This window comes from Microcaecilia unicolor, chromosome 2 (assembly GCF_901765095.1).
Source record: "Microcaecilia unicolor chromosome 2, aMicUni1.1, whole genome shotgun sequence".
NCBI classification, from domain to species: Eukaryota; Metazoa; Chordata; class Amphibia; order Gymnophiona; family Siphonopidae; genus Microcaecilia; species Microcaecilia unicolor.
The window spans coordinates 109,066,545-109,087,458 of NC_044032.1; the positions used below are offsets into that span (position 1 = coordinate 109,066,545).

At 42.1% G+C, this 20,914-nt stretch overlaps 1 protein-coding gene across 4 annotated transcripts in view; it reads left to right on the forward strand.

Annotated features, from left to right (window-relative positions):
- NLN (neurolysin) overlaps positions 1–20,914 on the forward strand; it is a 173,018-nt gene that overhangs the window by 53,043 nt on the left and 99,061 nt on the right. The gene's annotated exons all lie outside the window — the stretch shown is intronic.

Below are 20,914 nucleotides of genomic sequence, written 5' to 3' on the forward strand. Positions count from 1 at the left end.
TGATATTTGTGAATGCCCCCGTGGGACTGTGGAGAGCCAATATACAGAAGATCTAGGTTTAATTTGGAAGCCACATTCTGCTTTTCAGACAAGTTGAGGATGAGACGGAAAAAGCCATTAGTGTTGCCTTGAGGAGGACATCTTGGGCAATGCACAACTGTAATACTTAGTAATTGATCCAGGCTTTCCATAAAGGGGATTATTTTATAATTGAGCACTACAAAAATTTCAAAAAATACTTCTATTTTATGTCTGTTTTATATAAATATAGGTCTTGGTGTGCCTTTTATAAAATAAGTTCTACTATAATCACCAATAGTGCAGGTGTAAATGTGTAGGTGCATGTATACATGTACATTGCTGTTTCACCTAGACTATGTCCCCGGGAATGCCTACGTGCAGTCCTTGTAAAGTGCATGTACTTTATACATGCATAGACGTCTGTGCAGTTTTAGACGAGCCATTTTCTCCATATTGGCCTCTGGGAAGGTAGCGTGGTTGAGTTTATGATGGCTGGCCTAGATAAGGGGAAGGTTGTAAAATGAGAGGGTCAAGGGAAGCTTACGTAGTTGTGAAAGAAGGCTAAATGGTTCCATAGCTCAGTAGAAGCTGGTTCTGATTCAGCAGGAGAAACTTGTGGACCAAAATAAAAAAAACCCAAAAACAACTCAAAATGTAACAGTTAAAAATATACATCATAAAGATCTTTCCTGGGCAAATAAAATTTTTGTTAAAAGCAGCATATAAAATTATAAAGTATGATTCACTAGAATTCAGTTCAGGTCATATGGTAGTGATTCTAGTCTTGGCACTGCAGCTCTGTTCCTCCAGTTCTGAACTAGAGAACTGCAAGGGAACAGGATTAGCAGGAATCCTGTGGGACTCCGTGGGACTCCCACAGGGATAGATGCAGGTCCTGCAGAAGTGTAGTACCAGGCCAGCCTATCTACCCTTTCCTTGTGCCATGGTAATTATATTAGCACTAAAAACAAATTAATGGATATGGTTGATGACATTGAAATCCCCTTAAGCTCCGAGAGGGGAATTTATCAAAAGAGCTACTGTTAATTTAAGTTATTTTACCACCAGTCGGGTATTTTAGCACAGGGGGATGGGTGGGGATGGAGGAGATTCCAGTGGGGACAGGTGGGGATAAGTTACATTCCGATGGAGACGGGTGAAATTTCTGTCCCCATGTAACTCTGTATTCTGAGCAAACTTTCTGCACTCATATGTACATAAGTGCCATACTGGGACAGTCTGAAGGGCCATCAAGCCCAGCATGCTGTTTCCAACAGTGGCCAATCCAAAACAGTACAATACATTTTATGCTGCTTATTCTAGAAATAAGCAGTGGATTTTCCCCACGTCCATTTTAATAATGGTCTATGGACTTTTCCTTTAGGAAGCCATCCAAACCTTTTTTTTTTTAAACCTCGCTAAGCTAACTGCTTTTACTACATTCTCTGGCAACAAATTCCAGAGTTTAATTACACATTGAGTGAAGAAATATTTTCTCAGATTCATTTTAAGTTTACTACTTTGTAGCTTCATTGCATGCCCTCTGGTCCTAGTATTTTGGAAAGAGTAAACAAATGATTCACGTCTACCTGTTCCACTCCACTCATTATTTTATAGACCTCTATCGTATCTCCCCTCAAGCTGTCTTTTCTCTAAGCTGAAGAGCCCTAGCCACTTCAGCCTTTCCTCATAGGGAAATTAGAAAAGGTTTAGAGAAGGATGATGAAAATGACAAAGGGGATGGGACCTTTTCTGATTCCACTGTATCCTGTTTGAGATGCAGCGACCAGAATTGAACACAATATTCGAGGTGCGGTTGCACCATGGAGCAATACAAAGGCATTATAACGTCCTCATTTTTGTTTTCCATTCATTTCCTAATACCACCTAACATTCTATTTGCTCTCTTAGCAACCACAGCACACTGAGCACACACCTAGATCTTTTTCCTGGTCGGTGACTCCTAATGTGGAACCTTGAATGACATAGCTATAGATATTTGAGCCATGCCACTGGCTATGAGAGAGTGAGTGGGTTTAGTGAGAAAATATATAACTTTGAAATTTAAAAGATTTAACCATGGATGTAGTTTAGGGGGCAAGGGGTGCATTTGCCCCTCCTAAATGGTACAGAGCATAGGTGTGGAAAGGAGTCCCTTCTTCTCCCCTTCCCCATATGGCCAGTATCTCCCCATCTCTTTCCCACTTCTCCCTGTCTGTTAGTTCCCCAACTTGTCTTTCCTCACTGTGGTCCCCCTTACCCTCCTCAAACCTCCTTTATTCCTGTTTCAGTAAGAAGCATCAGCAGTAAAATAAAAAGAGGGCCACAGAGCCTCGTGTTCAAGTGCTCTGCAACATTGTACCAGACCCATCCTCATGGCAGCAGGAAATACATCACAGGAAAAATTCCTTGCTTTTTTTTGCTGAGAAATGTGACATTTTTTAAAGGCAAGATTTATATTGACCTTCTGTCCGATCCTCTTTAGAGCCCAAACTTTACTCTCATGTAGAAGGATTTGTTGAATAATGCTGTCAGTTGTAATGATAGTTTTAGTGGCTGAAACTGGCTGTGGCTGGAATAAAATCAGAAGTGGTTAAAATCAATTAGAGCTATGTGTGTATTTCCACTTTAGTAGCTGGCTAATGCCTTATTCAGCTTGCTCTCTTCTGATTGACTGTGATTGGCAGTGCTGGGCTCGCTAGAGAAGTAAGGGGAGCAGTTCCCAAATATTTTCTTAGCTTGTGTGGCAAACCCTGAACTGACCTTGAGGGAGAGGAAGGAGAGTGTGTTTTTGTATACTTGTATAAAAAAATTCTTGTTGTAAATTGAGGTCTCTACTTTGTAGTTCACAGTTTGCAATCTTTGTATCGCTAAGTTACATCTTTTTGGCGGTTGTAATGCCTGTATGCTCAATAAAGTGACCTCTGAAAATGTAAAAAAAAAACCAAAACCAATTGTGATTATATTAAATGTCACTGTCAACAGACTTCAAAGAATATATTTTACAGTTGCAGTTGGAAAACAGAAAGCTGCTGTTACAAGGTAGAAGGTATTGCTGTGTTTCTCCACCACTAGTTGGCGATAGACATAGCAACCAGTAGCAAACTATAAGGTTCAGTCATTGGATATGAATATGTGACTGTGCAGATGGTGTTGTCAAGAGCATTGTGTCTTCCTGGAACAGCTGGTGAGCAGAGATTCCCATCAACTAGCTAACCTACTGAAGAGAGCTTTAAGCTAGAATCATTGGGGCAGGGTGATCAAAGCCTCCCAGGTAAATACAAGTCCTCAGGTAAGTGAGACACTTAATACTTCTACACAAATGGGAAAAAGGGACAGCTTATGGAAAGCAGTACATATTATGCCTGAAGTATGGAAAATAAGGTTTTAGATCTCGAGGTTGTGATGGAAGAGGTTGAATTAGATTAGTGGCAATCACAAGAGACGTGGTTCACAGAGGACCATGACTGGGATATAGTTATATCGGGTTATAGTCTGTTCTGGAAAGACAGGGTAGGATGTGTACTCTGGAGTGGAGGAGTGGCCTAGTGGTTAGAGCACCAGTCTTGTAATCCAGAGGTGGCCGGTTCAAATCCCACTGCTGCTCCTTGTGATCTTGGGCAAGTCACTTAACCCTCCATTGCCTCAGGTACAAACTTAGATTGTGAGCCCTCCTGGGACAGAGAAATATCCAGTGTACCTGAACGTAACTCACCTTGAGCTACTACTGAAAAAGGTGTGAGCAAAATCTAAATAAATAATAATAATAATAATTAAGACTACAGACACTTGTCTTGATAAACCGCTTCCAGCACTTAATGAATCCCAACAGGCTTACCGTTTCACCATGGGACTTCTTTAGGGGAATTTACATATTTGTGCTGAACTAATGATCTTGTATCTCGAAAAGCAGCTTCAGCTACAAGATGATTAGTTCATGAATTGTAAATTCCCCTGAAGAAGGCCAATAGTGAAACGGGATGCCTATTGGGATTCATTAAGATAAGTGCTGGAAGTGATTTATCAAGACAAGTGTCTGTAGTCTTAATGACCAGCGATTTTGATGCAGACAGATTGCTGGATATTATCACGATAAGAATGCTTTATTGAAAATTTTAGAAAAAGAAAAAATGATAAAATAAAGTACAATTAGGCTACGGAGGTTTTTGACCAATGATTGTCAACGTCTGTTGAGACTATAATCATCTATACCAAATAAAAGTCTGCAGACTGTTTCTGAGGTCTTTTCCTCCTTTTCAATAATTTAAAACATATTGTTGCGTTAAGCACTTCATTCAAAAAGTTTTTTTAGAGTTATTATATAACTTGATAGGTTGTTTGAATGAATATTCCTTTTTGATAATTTTGTACTGGTAATACGGAGGGGTGAGCCAGAGTGTGGTTCACACAAGCATACCTAATAGAATACTATGAAGACACGCATATCCTCGACATTTAAGTGCACACAGTTATAACAGGTTTATGGTGGTGTAAGTGGTTGTGCTTAAATACTGCCTGTTACACTAGTATTCTATAAAGGAAAGCAGGCGCCTACCAGATGCCCTGTTACAGAATTACCCTTGACATGTCAACATACTTAGCAACCAGTCAAAGCCAGAAGAATGCATGGGCGCATAAGGATAGGGATGACCAGCAGGAAAAGAGGTGATAGTGCCCTTGTATTAATCTCTGATGAGGCCTCATTTAGAGTACTGTGCAATTCTGGAGACTTCACCTACAGAAAGATATAAACAGGATGGAGTCGGTCCAGAGGGCGGTTACAAAACTGGTAAGCGGCTCTGTCATAAAACATATAAGGACAGGCTTATGAACCTCAACCTTTGTATGCTGGAAGAGAGGGGATATGATAGAGATGTTTAAATACCTCAGTGGCATTAATGTATAGGAGGAGAGGAAAACACTGGAATGAGAGGGCATAGGATGACGTTAAGAGGAAATAAGGCTTAGGAAGAATCTAAGAAAATACTTTTTCATGGAAAGGGTGGTGGAGGTAGTGGAGACAAAGACTGTCAGAATTTTAAAAAGCGTTGGACGGGCACATGGGATCCCATAAGAAAAGGAGGAGCTAATGGTTACTGAGGATGGACAGACTGGATGGACCATTTGGGCCTTATCTGCCGTCATCTTTCTATGTTTCCAGGAAAGATTCCACTAAGAGGTGTTAGTTAAGAGGGTGGTTTGCTGTCTGGTGTGAGGACTGGGCCCTGGATTCTCTTTTGTGCTCGCAAAACCTGTTTGAATGCCTTATACACTTCTAAGTCTGGTTTTAAAAAAACAACTCTGTAAGGGTTCGACTTTAGTGTGGTTAGTGCATACCATCACCATGTAGAGGGGAAGCCCTTCTCTCTATAGGCTCTAGTTCGATTCATAAGTACATAAGTATTTCCATACTGGGACAGACCAAAGATCCATCAAGCCCAGCATCCTGTTTCCAGCAGTGGCCAATCCAAGTCACAAATACCTGGCAAGATCCCCAAAAAAGTACAAAACATTTTATGCTGCTTATCCCAGAAATAAGCAGTAGATTTTCCCCAAGTCCAATTTTATTAATGATCTATAGACTTTTCCTTTAGGAAGCCATCCAAACCTTTTTTTAAGCCCCGCTAAGCTAACCGCTTGTACCACGTTCTCTGGCAACAAATTCCAGAGTTTATTTACACATTGAGTGAAGAAATATTTCTCGGATTCGTTTTAAATTTACTACTTTCTAGCTTCATTGAATGCCCCCTAGTCCTAATATTTTTGAAAAGAATAAACGGGCGCTTCACGTCTACTTTTTCCACTCCACTCATTATTTTATATCTTTTTTTGAGATGTGGTGACCAGAATTGAACACAATATTCGAGGTGCGGTCACACCATGGAGCGATTCAAAGGCATTATAACATCCTCATTTTTGTTTTCCATTCCTTTCCTAATAATACCTAACATTCTATTTGTTTTCTTAGTCGCCACATTACACTGAGCAGAAGGTTTCAACGTATCATCAACGATGACACCTAGATCCCTTTCTTGGTCAGTGACTCCTAATGTGGAACCTTGCATTATGTAGCTATAGTTTGGGTTCCTCTTTCCTACATGCATCACTTTGCACTTGCTCACATTAAAAGTCATCTGCCATTTAGACGCCCAGTCTCGTAAGGTCCTCTTGTAATTTTTCACAATCCTCTTGTGATTTAACGACTTTGAATAACTTTGTGTCGTCAGCAAATTTAATTACCTCACTAGATACTTCCATCTCTAGGTCATTTATAAATATGTTAAAAAGCAGCGGTCCCAGCACAGACCCCTGGGGAACCCCACTAACTACCCTTCTCCATTGAGAATACTGACCATTTAATCCTACTCTCTGTTTTCTATCTTTTTAACCAGTTTTTAATCCACAATAGGACACTACCTCCTATCCCGTCACTGTCCAATTTCCTCTGGAGTCTTTCATGAGGTACTTTGTCAAACGCCTTCTGAAAATCCAGATACATAATATCAACCGGCTCGCATTTATCCACATGTTTGTTCACCCCTTCAAAAAATTGTAATAGATTGGTGAGGCATGATTTCCCTTCACTAAATCCATGTTGTCTTTGTCTCATTAATCCATGCATTTTAATATTCTGTGTAATTTTGTTCTTTATAATAGTCTCATGAGAGATTTATTGTTGACAAAACCCCTGTCAAACCTCCAGCAGTGTCATGGGACCTCATCGTCATCCTCACTCAGCTGATGAAAGCTCCTTTTCAGCCACTTGACTCCTATCATCTGAAGTACCTGACCAGGAAGGTCTTGTCTTTGGTGGTGGTCACTTCAGCTCACAGGGTCAGTGAGCTGTAGGCCCCTAGTAGCTGATCACCGTACACTAAGGTTCATCACAACAGATCAGTATTCCACAGATATTGCTGGCCTCCCACTTAGTCACCTCTCCAGTCGGTTCAAAACTCTGCTGCCCCTCTCATCTTCCGCCAGGGTCGCTTTACTCATACTACCCCTCTCCTCAAGACCCTTCACTGGCTCCCTATCCGTTTTCGCATCCTATTCAAACTTCTTCTTCTAACCTATAAATGTACTCACTCTGCTGCTCCCCAGTATCTCTCCACACTCATCCTTCCCTACACCCCTTCCCGTGCACTCCGCTCCATGGATAAATCCTTCTTAACTGTTCCCTTCTCCACTACTGCCAGCTCCAGACTTCGCGCCTTCTGTCTCGCTGCACCCTACGCCTGGAATAAACTTCCTGAGCCCCTACATCTTGCCCCATCCTTGGCCACCTTTAAATCTAGACTGAAAGCCCACCTCTTTAACATTGCTTTTGACTCGTACCCACTCGCCTCCACCTACCCTCCTCTCTTCCTTCCCGTTCACATTAATTGATTTGATTTGCTTACTTTATTTATTTTTGTCTATTAGATTGTAAGCTCTTTGAGCAGGGACTGTCTTCTATGTTTGTGCAGCGCTGCGTATGCCTTGTAGCGCTATAGAAATGCTAAATAGTAGTAGTAATATCCTAAGTTCCTTCCTAAGGAGTTCCATCTTAACTAGTCAGTTGTCCTGTCAACATTTTTCCCCAAACCCTCATGCCCATCCTGGCAAAAGCACACTGCACACCTTGCACTGAAATAGAGAGCCTTAGCCTTCTACCTGAAAAGGACTAAAACCCATAGACAGTCCATTCAGCTTGTCATTTCTTTTGACCCAAACAGGATGGGGGCAGTCATCAGTAAACGCACTTTATCCAATTGGCTGCATCTCACTTATGCCCAGGGCAGGCAGGGCTGACTCTAGAGGGTCATGTCACAGCTCATAATGTCGAAGCCACAGCTGCGTTGGTAGCCCACTTGAGGTCAACCTTCATTAAAAAGATTTTTCAAAACTGCACACATTCACATCTCACTACTGCCTTGAGTACAATACATAGACCAACGTGACAGTTGGTTTGGTTAGACAGTTATGCAGAATTTTTTGGGTTTCTAGAATCCAACGCCAACCTCCTGGGCCCATTCTTTTCTGTTCCAGGCTGCACCTTCGTAACAGGTCTGTTTTGATAGTGTTATTGGTTCTTCTTGGCCCTGTTATTCATTGGTTATTCATTGGTTGTTTTCGGTGGTCCTGGTAGCTAGGATTCTCACAAGTGGGAATCTGTATGTCCTGCTGGTCCTTGGAGAAAGCAAAGTTACCTGTAGCAGGTGTTCTCCGAAGATGGCAGGACAAATATTCTCATGTATCCTCCCACCTTACATTCTTTATGCTTTTTAATCCAACTGCAGGTCCTCTGTGGCTGAGGTAGACAGGAGGGTACTTGCACATGTGGATTGTGGGCCTGCTGGAGGCTTCTGGAAGTTTTGGAATGCTGGGTACGTTGGGAAAAGTCATCCACATGAGAGTATTTGTCCTGCTGTCCTCAGAGAACACCTGCTACAGGTAAGTAACTTTGCTTTCTCCAAGGAGAAGCAGGACATAGGGATTCCCACTTGTGAGAGGCTTATATGGCTTAATGAGAATGAGTTGGCATTGGTTCAGCAAAGATGAGCCTTGCCTTACCTATTAAATTTTTTAAAGGTGTAAAACAAGTGGATAATGGTGAACCGATGATTAGATAGAGTTTAGATTTTCAAAAGGCATTTAACAAAGCACATCATAAAGTAAGAGTTGTGGGGTAGGATGTCATTCCCTTTTGTGGACTGCAAACTGGCTAACAGCAGAGATGCCCTTCTACCAATGCAAAAAATCTACAACGCTTGCCGTGCACTTAGCAAATGACTATTGTGTGCATGTGTTTGCTACACTGCTACCGGGGATTTCAACGGGTTAGCAAGACTTTCATGCATCCACCTTTGTACTACTGCATGGCTCATTTGCATGCGGTTTTTTTTTTTTTTTTTTTTGGAACATCCATCGTTTTGTCAGAATTGGTATCTTGTATCGTGCACCTTTACGTTTTCGGTTCTTCTATGTTTCTTTCATGCATCTGCCCCTAAATGATGAGTTATCCACCGTTAGTAGTGGAGTGCCCCTGGAGCAGTGGTTCCCAGGCTTGTCCTGGGGGAACCCTAGCAGGTCGGGTTTTCGGGATGTCCGCATTGAATATTCATGAGTTGGATTTGTATGCACTACCTCCATTGCATGCAGGTCTAGCTCATGAGTGTTCGTTGTGGATGTCCTGGGGACGTGGCTGGCTGGGATTCACCCAGGACAGGTTTGGGAGCCATTGCTCCAAGTTGGATGGAGAGGGCATAGGAACTATGTACCTGTTCTGTTTAACACATAATAAATATGATCTGGAGATAGAAATGATGAGTGAAGATATCAACATGTAATTAAACTCTGGAATTTGTTGCCCGAGAATGTGGTAAAAACATTTAGCATAATTGTTTATCGTTTATTAAGTTTGACATACTGCTTCTTATTGCACAAACTTGCCCCCTCCTGACAGAGACATATGGGACACTTTTAACCCAGTAACAGAGAAGAGCATTGACAAAATCCTAAGAGATCTTCGACCAATTCCCTGCTCCCTCAACCCCTGCCTATCAAAGAGAGAGCAGCAGGCAAGTATGGGCCTCATAGAAGGTGCCACTAAAATTCTGAACTCCTCTCCTTCTAATTGGCAACTACCAACAGCATTAAAAAGGACAGTGGTTCACCTTTTACTAAAGAGAAACAACCTTGACCATGACAAACTTGAAAACTAATGGCCAGTATCCAACACCCCATTTCTAAGGAAACTAATAGAATAATCAGTCTGTGTTCAACTCAGTAATTGGCTAGAAGAGGGAAACTGGCTAGATCCATGTCAGTCTGGATTCAGACCAGGTTATGAAACAGAAACGGTCCTCTTATCCCTACTAGATGATCTTCACAGAAACCGAGACAGGAGTTTTGCCTCAGTTTTAATACTGCTAGATTTCTCAACAGCTTTTGACGCTGTGGATTGTGATATCATGCAAGCACAACAGGCAGAAACAGGTGTCAATGGAACAGTACTTGATTCAGATCTTATCTATCAGACAGGCAGCAATCCATAATGTTTGGTAGCACCTCATGCCACTGACCTGTGGGTACCACAAGGATCGATACTGCCACCCATTCCATTCAACATCTATCTCAAGCCACTAGCCGAGCTAATTCAGTCAATGGACACTCAATTCTGCATCTGCACGGATGATGTGCAGCTACTCATACCCATTGAACCTGACTTACCTACAGCCCTGAACAAACAGATTACCTGTCTAACATCAATTCAAGAATGGGCTAAACACAACAAACTTTGCTTGAACCCAAGTAAAACCAAGCTTCTCTGGGTCCCTTACACAAGTGGACACGTACCTGACATCAAAATCTCTTTTGGTAAGGACAAACTCCCTCTCAAATCACAAGTCAGGAACCTTGGAATACAGTTAGATTCAACACTTACTCTGATTCCCCAAATTCAAGCAACCTTCAAGAGCTGCTTCTGCTATTTGCGATAACTACGCTTCCTCTCTCCTTACATCGAGAAGAAAAATCTTATCCCAGTTGTGCATGCCATGATAACATCAAGACTGGATTATGTAATGCACTCTACAGTGGTCTGAATACAAAGAGTCTGCACCAGCTCCAATTGATTCAGAATGCTGATTAAGACTCATAGAAGGTTGCAAGCAATGTGATCACATTACACCATTTTTGCAAAAACTTCATTGGCTATTAGTACAATACAGGGCTAAATTTCAAATCTCTTTTCATATGTCCTGTGTCTCAAACCCTTGTGCCTTTTGATTGCTTTCCTCTCTACATATTGTTAGTCAAATATGGCCTCCAAAACTGAGCAGTGTACAAGTGAGGCATCACCTATACAGGAGCATTATTACCTCCTTTCTGCAGATTATGTCCCTCTGTGCATTTTAACATCCTTCTGACTTTGGCCACCACCATGTATTATTCTGTAGACTTGTGATCCTCAGACACTATCCAAGGTCTGTCTCCTAATTTCATGCACATCACCTTCTCACCTCCTGTTACATAACAGTTCATTTGGATTTCTGCACTCTTAAGTTCATCACTCTGCATTTGTTCACATTAGAGATTAAGTGCCAAGCATGTTACCAATCTTCTAATTATAGTAAATCACTTCTCATTTTGTCTGCTTTCTCTAGGGTGGTCACTGTGTTCTAAATCTTTGTGTCATTTGCAAAAAGGCACATTTCTAACACTTTGGCAGGATCGCTCACAAAGGTATTGGTCTAAGAACAGATCTCTGAGGCACCTTTCTTTCCTCTGTGAAATCCTCTGTCAGTAAACCAGTTTCTAAACCTGTTCACCACCTTAGGTCCCAACCTACTACTACTACTACTTAGCATTTCTATAGCGCTGCCAGGGTTACGCAGCGCTGTACAAGTTTAAACACGGGGAGGGACAGTCCTCAGACTGCTCAGTTTATTCATGAGGGACAGTATCAAATTCTTCTTGGTCATCTAGCCAAATAAATCAATCAGATTCATTTGTGATGATCTACCTTTTCTAAAACTGTGTTGTCTTGAGTCTTACAATTCTTTAGATTGTATGCATATAATTCACTATACTTTTCCATAGTAGTTTCTCCATTACGTTTCCCACCATAGAATTAAGGCTTGTTGGCAAGTAGTTTTCAAACTCTTCTCTCTATAACAGGTGAAATATTTTCAAAATTTCATTGTCAGCGTTTGTCAATATTTCTTTCTCGCTTGACAGCGTTCATTGGCATATTATTCTCTTGGTTGATACTTAAAAGTAACATTCATAATCATAATCAATTCTGACTGAAGAGTAAGTGAACTGCAAACATTAGTAACTGACCCACGTCACACACAATTCTTCAATAGTACGTTTGTGTATGCATCCAAAAGTTCTTCCATAAATAGTCCCTGACTTTCACTTGAATCAATCTATTGTTCTTCTAACTTTGCTTGCCAGGCTTCTTACACAGAGGGCTTAAACAAACCTACACACACTAGATTGTAAAAAGGGCACATTCCTTTGTATAAATAAGCAAAGATTTTAAGAAATCTACCCAACTCTTTCTTGTGACCCTAATAAGCTTGGATTGGCTGTTATAAAATACAGAAAGGCAGTATATCAAATCCAAATCTATTACCCATTATATAGTTGCAAATTGGATTTAAACCATATATCCATTTACTGTGACAGAGCAGGTCTGTCCTTATAAAGCCATGTAATAGCAATTTAAGGACAAAACCAACATTTGCAACTCATCTTGGCTCTACTCATGCATGCACTTGTCACAAAACGCCTAGCCACCCGCCTAGGGTTAACCCACAGCCACTTAAAGGGTCTATCCCCAGCACAGATCAGGTCCGCCTGCACCTGCCGCTTGTGCTGTAAACTTGCACCCTCCTCCCCACTGACTGGGTCACAGCCACCTCTGGTCGAGTCTACCACTCTCAAATTATCCCCAGTGATTTCTGCCTCAGAGGCAGAGCTGAGACAGATGGGAAGGTAGGCTGAAGCGCCGCCCGCCTTCACTGCTGACGCCGGACCCCGAGGTAAGAATTTTTAAATTACAGCCGGCACGCAGGAAGGTGAAGGCAGGTCGTGCTTGCACTCGAAGAGAGAGAGGGAGGGAGGCGAAGGGGTCTGGAACTCGGAGGAGAGGGGGGGCATGGAATTCGGAGGAGAGGGAGGGGGGTCAGTTCTGGAACTCGAAGGGGAGGAGGCCGGTCCTGGAACTCAAAGGGGAGGGGGCTGGAACTCAGAGGAGAGGGAGGTAGGGAGGGGGGCGTGGAACCTTGCTAGCGCCCATTTCATTTTTGTCAGAAACGGGCCTCTTTTACTAGTATACACATAACTTATAAATACTATACGTTTTATACACTTCAGGTTACAATTAGGCACCGACAGTTATAACTGCCATTGACTTGGCGTAACTGTTGACACCTAACTTTGGGTGCACCAAAGCCGAGTTATGATAGTATTCTGTAATGGCATCTTGGGCATCAAGAAGCTGTTATAGAGTTTGTGCGATGCACATGGCATCTTGGCCTCCTTTTAGAATTGCCACCATAGTCTCCATGAGACAGAGCAGCAATAGAAGCAGAGTCCTCAGGAAAAAGCTAGGTCTCATTTGGGAGAAGATGTAGGAAACACTTGACAAAGGTTTCATTAATGTAGCTCAGTTTATTAAAATTGTGTAGGCATTTCATAGAGAAGATGAGAAAGGAATAGAAAAGGAAGGAAAGAAAGGACCATGGGTAAGGGTGGAGGGTTGACAGATGTATGTACATAATGTAGCATTCAAGAACTGGGGTTCGAGATGATATCACCAGCGGAGAGGAAGAGGAAGAAAGAAATAGAGGTGAGCAGCAGATATAAGATGATAGCAAAGATAGTAAGATAAACTTTGAGATCATGGCAATGACTAGATGAGAGGGAGAAAGTGCTGACATTCAACAGCTACAGACAATACAGAAGAGAAAGTGGATGAAGAGGTATGGCAGTGGATAAAGTTTTGGAGACCGTTGTGTTGGGGTAACCATCAGGAGAATAAGAGAGGTAGAACCATAGGAAAAAGAAAAGGGAATTGTGTTTAAGGAAATAAGTTTATGAAGAATTGCCTAAAGGTTTCTGACAAACGGGGGAATAATTTAATTATTGGGGATAATTAGGATAATTTTTTTAAAAAGCCTTTCACTCCATATTTGGAGACATTGCCCCCAAAAGAAACAGGAAATGGGAGTGTTTGAGATTAAAGTCCAGACAGCAAAATATATGAAAACAATATCCAAGTTTCTTTATTATTTGTTATGTTGCCCATCAAGGTCCATCTGAACAGTTTACACATACTTATAAATTTTAAGGCATAGAAATGACAAAAGGAAGTCCATTAGTACGTGAAAGTTAAAGGTAGATTTGACGCTAAAATTTTATCAGCATATCTCAGGCTCTCCAAACACACCTGCAGTCCAGCTCTTTTGATAAGGAGTTAATTAACTCATGGGAATGCACCTTCAAACAAGAAGGTCTTAATATCAACTTTGAATTTAATTGGGGAGTCCTGTTGCTTTATGTAGTTAGGGAGAGCATTCCAGAGGCTGAGGCCTACTACACTGACATTAATCTTTTAACAATATTGGATCTTACTTGTCTAAATGTGGATATAAGGAGTAGGCATTGTTGGCTTGATCTGAGTGTCTGTTGGGGGAAGTAGGGGACTAGTATGCATAATAGAAAAAGATGGGAGGATGGACTGCAATATTTTGAAGACTAAAAGTAGTATTTTATAAGATATGTAATGTGTGAACGGTAACCAGTGTGCCTCGCATAGAAGTGGTGTCACATGATCATATTATTAAAACATATTCAAGGTACTGCCTTCTTCTTTCTCTCTCCTTTTCTCCCTTTTCATTTTCTGTAGAGAGCAGACGTGAGTTGCAACCATTAATCACATTAGGCTGTTGAACCCTAAGAACTTATATAAAAACAGGCCCAAAACCGCCGGCCCATAACATCCACTCTGGTGGTCAGTTGGACCAGTACTGTTAAAACTGCTTCAAATAGCATAAAATCTGAAAACAAATTTTGGGTTGTCTCTTTCTCTCTCCCTCTTCCTCTGCTTTTTCAACAGAGAAATCTGTGACAAAGCCACTAATCAACTGACTTCCAGCTGCCAGTGTTTTAAAGCCTTGCATTTGCTCTCTCCACTTGCTGGTGATTTATTTGTTAGCTATTAGAGAAGCAATGATGTATAAAAGAGCCCTTTTAGTTTCTGTGGATATCACCACTGAAAGCGAGTAGATTTAGGAGACCATTTTAGAAGTCTTGCACAGCATTTACACCTGTAAATGACAATTTTACAATGCCACTATATACATGTGAAATTGCCACAGGATGCACAGATTCAAAGGGGGCATGTACTGGACATGGTTGGGTGGTCCAATTAAAATTCTATACACATATATTCCCAATCTTGCACAGGAATACAAACACACTTTTTTAAAATAAGTAAATCATATTTATTGATTCCACAACAACAGCTAGCATTGTAAAACAACAGCAGATACAGGATCGCCATTTTCTCAATTATACAAATACACACACATTTTTTAAATTATCCGTTGGCTTTTGCACCTCCTCTGAGACATGCATAAGTGACAGCAAAATGCTTGTTTTAGCCAGGGCTTAGAAGAGTGATTAAGGGAGCATAGAGGGTGACTGAAATGGAATCTGTGGCCAACATTGACCACAGAATCTTTGCTGAAACTGGGCAGCACTCTCCTCCCCCACTCCCACCAAAAAAGCTGCTGCCTTCCCACCATCTGTAGGCCCTACCTTAGAAGCCCCTGGTGATCTAGTGACCTCATTGGGGCAGGAGCAATCCCAATCACTCCTGCCCACGCCAGCTCCTATGTCAAAATGGCTACTGTGACTCTTTCCCAAGCTGAAGAATCCTAACCTTTCAACTTTGCTAAGAGGAGAATTGTTCCATTCTCTTTATTATTTTAGACACCTTTCTCTTTACCTCTTTGAATTCCATTATATCTTTTTTTTTTAATGCAGTGACCAGAATTGCATACAGTATGCAAGATGTGATTGCAGTGTAGAGCAATAGTTGTCATGATATTCTTTGCTTTATTCTCTGTTTCTTCCCTAATCATTCCAAAAATTGTTTATCATTTTGGCTACCTCTGCAGACTAAGCAGAAGATTGCAATATATTGTCCACAATAATGCCTAGATCCTTTTTCTATGTGTTACCTAGCATTGTATAGCTATAAGGTGAGTTATTCTTCCCAATATGCATCACTTTGCACTTGCCCACGTTAAATTTTATTTGTAATTTGGGTGCTCGGTTTCACAAGGTCTTTTTGCAATTTCTTACAGTTGATTTAACCTTGCGGCTAATGCAGAAAACTACCGCGGGTAAAGGAATGCAGTTACCAAGAGGTCTGTGTGCGTGTTATTGGCCAAATAATGGAGAAATGGTTTCAGTGCTGAACTAAAACTTGCTCAGTAGACACAGCATATTAAAATGTATGGTAACGAGGCTATTCATCTGTTGCAATGCAGACAGGTTTTTAAGAAAGCACAACACAAGAAATTTACCTATAGATCTGAGGCAGCATAGACCCTCCCTTACACACAATAATAAATCTTTGGTAGTCTAGCAGCCCCCTCCCTCCTGACCTAACCCAACACTCCTTCCCTCCTCTTGATGTAAAAAAAAAAAAATCCCTGGTTGTCTACTATACCCCATTTCCCCCAGCCTCCCAAACCCTCATCTCCTACTTCAGAAAGTCATAAGGCAGGAGCAATGTCCATTCGCGCCTATCTACATCACAGCTGCCATTCCAAATGATGGCACCTGACTACAAGTGGTGCATTGTGATGCACTGCTAGGGTTGTCTCTACCAAATGAAGCAATATTTGCCAGACTGACCCCTAGAGGGGCATCTCACCTATAAAAAAAATATGTATTGCCTTATTTGGTAGATTAACCCTAGATGTGTGTCAGAATGCCTTCTAGGAGTCGGGTGCTTCCATTTTGAATGACAGCTGCACTGGAGGCAGGAGCCGAGTGGGTATCACACCTGCATTTTGACTTTTTGAGGTGGTTGATGAGTATCAGGGAGGGGGTGGTTCAGAGAAGGGGATTGGATTACACTAGACCACCAAGGATTTTTTTTTTTAATGTCTGGGCCAGGAAGTTGGGTTGGGGTAGAAGGAACAGTTCATTAGAATACCAGGTAATTTTGTGGTGGGATGCAGACCCAGTGATTGATTTTTTAAATGTCTCACTTCCTTTGAAAATCTCCACTCACGCACTGATAGGTAGGGGAATATTTTAGCAGTAAGCTGAGATTACTCATCAGTAAAGGCCAAAGCAAAGGATTTAGTCTCTCAGCTATAGTCTTGTCCTTCCTTTTTTTTTTTTTATATATATTTTTATTCACACAATAACAAGTTGTAAATACAAAATACAAGCAACACTGCTCAGTGTACAGTCCAAAGTCACCATTCCATATTTATATTCAACAGTTATGTCTATCCAAAGGTCTTTGGTACAACCTGCATTGCATTTTATTACTTAATCCCCCCAACCATACTACCTTACACTCCATCAAATATTCCATTCCACTTCTCAACTTTCACACCATCCCTCCCCCCTTCCCCATTCATCCCTACATACTCCTCCCAGTGCCCCCTCCGATTTCAGGTGAGTAATTGTAAACATTCCTCCCACAGCATGGCATACCTGCGGGTCTCTGGTTTACTAGCCTTAGAGTAAATTTGCCTCTCATGTGTGCCTACCTCCCTCATTTTTGTTTTCCATACCGCTCCTAGTGCACCTTCTGCAGCACCCCAAAACTGTAATATTGTTTTTTTAACCAACAAGAGGGAGACATATACCAGTCTCCTATATGGTTGAGTTAAACCTTGCCCAATTAAGAGTGATTGTTCTCCAAGCAGCAGGGTTGCATAATCCCAGTCCAAGTTTTTCTGCACCACATTGTTAAGCAGCTGTATAGCCTCATTCCACAACACCAGAGCCGGGCAGTCTAAAAAAGAGTGCAGCAGCGTCCCCTCCGCCCCTTGGCATTTAATACAACGATCATCAGTCCATAGTCCCATCTTTGCCCCTTTTGCCCTAGATATGTGTGCCCTGTGTAAGATCTTGTATTGCATCTCCTGCAATTCAGCTGCCTTAACCATGTCATAGAGTGTTGCAAATAATTTCTGGAATGTTTGCTCAGTATAGTTAGTGCCCAGTTCTTCATTCCATTTGGCTATCAATATCCTCATTTCCTCTTCCCGCCGATGTTCATTTAACACTTTGTACCAGGTCGACAAGCTATTTAATTGATATGGGATTTTAAGGAGGATCCTGTCTAATTGGCCCCATGTCCACGCTTCCCCATACTTTGTTCTTGTGGTAGCCCAGTAATGTCTGATTTGAAGGTATTGTAACAAGTTTTTGTTTGTCAAGTCCCACTTTTCCTTTACCCGGTCAAATGTGTCAAAAGTGTCCGTGTCATTTTCCAGTAATTGACCCAAAATCCTACATCCATTATCCCTCCAAATAGTGAATGCCGTTCTACCCATCCCAGGTGAGAATGCTCCGTTGCCCACTAGGCTCATAAAAGGTGAGACATCTGGTGTTCTCTGTTGACGCTTCCTCCACCACCCCCAAGCTCTCCGCATGGGCCCCAAAAGTTCTCTCCTATCAGTGATATTAATGTCACCACTGGGACCCCCATGGATTAAATTAATAAATGACCAAGGTCTACTCCAAATCTCCATCCCCCTCTCTGGTAGATACCTCTGCTGACCTATGATTCCCTCATAGATAAAGCGCATTAGCGCTGCTACATTATACATACGGAGGTCTGGAAGGCCTAATCCACCCCTCTCCTTCCTTAAAGAAAGTTTGACTTGACTTATCCTTGCCCCTTTTCCTCTCCAGATAAAGCTCCTTATAATTGACCGAAACAGTCGTTCTTCTTTTCTTAACACCCATATAGGCGCTGCCTGTAAAGGATAAAGAATTTTTGGGAGAAGAATCATTTTTACCAACGCTACTCTGCCCATCAGAGAAAGTGGTAAATCCTTCCATTTATCACACAGTTGCCTGATGTTTTCTATCTGGTTAATCACATTTTTCTTGTAGAAAAGTTTTGCATTGGTGCTAAGAAAAACCCCCAAGTATCTCATCGCTCCCTTGACTGGTGTTATAGGTAATCCCTCCATCCCGGGGTCTCCCTCTATTCCTGACAGCGGGAGTAACTCCGACTTGGCACAATTCACTCTCAGTCCCGATAAATCTCCAAACTCCCTGACTAACTCAAGGGCCCTAGGCAGATCTCTGGGGCCATTTGCCAAATATAAAAGGATATCATCGGCAAATAAGTTCAGCCGAAGCTCCTTATTTCGTACTTGTATTCCCCGTATCTGTGTTGCGCTACGGATTCTTATGGCCAATGGTTCAATTGCCAGTAGAAAGAGAAGTGGGGAGAGGGGACATCCCTGTCTGGTGCCCCTGCCCAAGGAAAACCGTTCAGTAAGCTTCCCGTTTACCATCAGTCGGGCCATGGGGCTTCTATAGAGGGCTTCAATCCAAGACACTACCGGGCCCGATATCCCAAAGTGACCCAAGGTCTCAAATAGGTAGCGCCAAGATATGCTATCAAAGGCCTTCTCCATATCAAGCCCAGCTATAACTTCAAGTCCCCCCTCTCCTCGGAATTTGTGAATGGCCATCAAAGCTCGCATGATATTCATAGAGCCATGACGACCTGGCACAAAGCCCACTTGATCTTCATGGATTAGCTCGGGTAACACCTGATTCAGACGCCTAGCCAAGATAGACGCTAAAATCTTAATATCTTGGTTTAGCAAAGATATTGGTCGGTATGAACCCACCTGCTCCACATCTTTGCCGGGCTTCGGCAACAGCACTACATGCGCCTCATTATGCTGTATAGTCAAGCCCTCTCCCACAATTCCATTAAACCATGCCTTCAGTGGTGGCGCCACCAGATCGCTCAATATTCGATAATATTCAGGGCCAAACCCATCAGGCCCTGGCGCCTTAGTAAGTTTCAGCATTTTTATACCTGACCGTATTTCTTTCTCCGTCACAGGCCCATTTAAAGAGTCCAATTGCGCCCCTGTCAATTTTGGTATCTGTAACCCTTGAAAGAAGGCTGCAGATTGGACAGCATCATATTCCCGCTCCTTGTATAAAGAGCTATAATATTGAACAAACTGTTGCATAATTTGGGATTCATTAGTAAATACCTCTCCCCGAGCGTTCTTTATAGAAAAGATTAATTGCCTTTTACGTGGAGGCCTCACCAGGTTTGCCAACAGCCTACCCGCTTTACTGCCCCATTTAAACAGTTTAAAACGCTGGTAGTATATATCCCTCTCTGCTCTTGCATGTAGTATATCATCAATCTGTTTTTTAAGGTGGGTCAGCTGCACCTTATGCGTGTCATTTATATTCTGCATATGTGCCCTCCTTATATGATGATACTCCTGCGAGAGCCGCAACAAGTCAGCCTCTCTTTCTTTCTTCTTGCCCGCCACATATGCAATGATGTACCCCCTCATAACTGCTTTGGAGGCCTCCCAGTACGTACTAGCACTAACCTCTGGTGTATTGTTATGTGCCTGATAGTCTAGCCACTTAAGGCGCAGAAATTCTCTAAACTCCTTATCCTGGTAAAGGTAGGGGGGAAGCCGCCACACCCTCTCGCCCGGCTCCGCTGCAAAAGAAACCGCCATCAAAACTGCCGAGTGGTCACTGAGTGCACTATCCACTATTTCTGCTTTCACAATTTTTGGGACCAGAGAAGGTGCCACCAGTAAGTAATCTAGTCTCGAGTATACCTTATGTGGGTGTGAATAAAACGTATATTCCCCATCTTGAGGGTGCAAGAGCCGCCATATGTCTACCAACCCCAGCTGAGACGTTACAAAGGGTATCCCCCTGTCTTCCCAGCTCCGCACCCTCGTTTTCATGGGTTTACAGTCATTGGTGGGGTCTGCTACTATGTTAAAATCCCCTCCCATTACAATCTGATAATTAGAGTAAGGTATCACTTTTGCCACAAGGTCAGAAAAGAACCTATGGGAGTATACGTTAGGTCCATATATGTTACAAAAGAGAATTTGCTGTCCCCATAATTCACCCATGACTAACACATATCTGCCTTCTTTATCTTGAAACACTTTATGACAGTGAAATGGGATTTGTTTATGAATTAAAATTGCCACTCCCCTCTGTCTGGAGTTGTATGCTGAGTACCCAACCTCTCCAACCCATCCCCGCCTCAGCTTTTGATGTTCTGAGGCCGTGAGATGGGTTTCTTGAAGGTATGCAATGTCAGCTTTTTCTTTTTTCAACC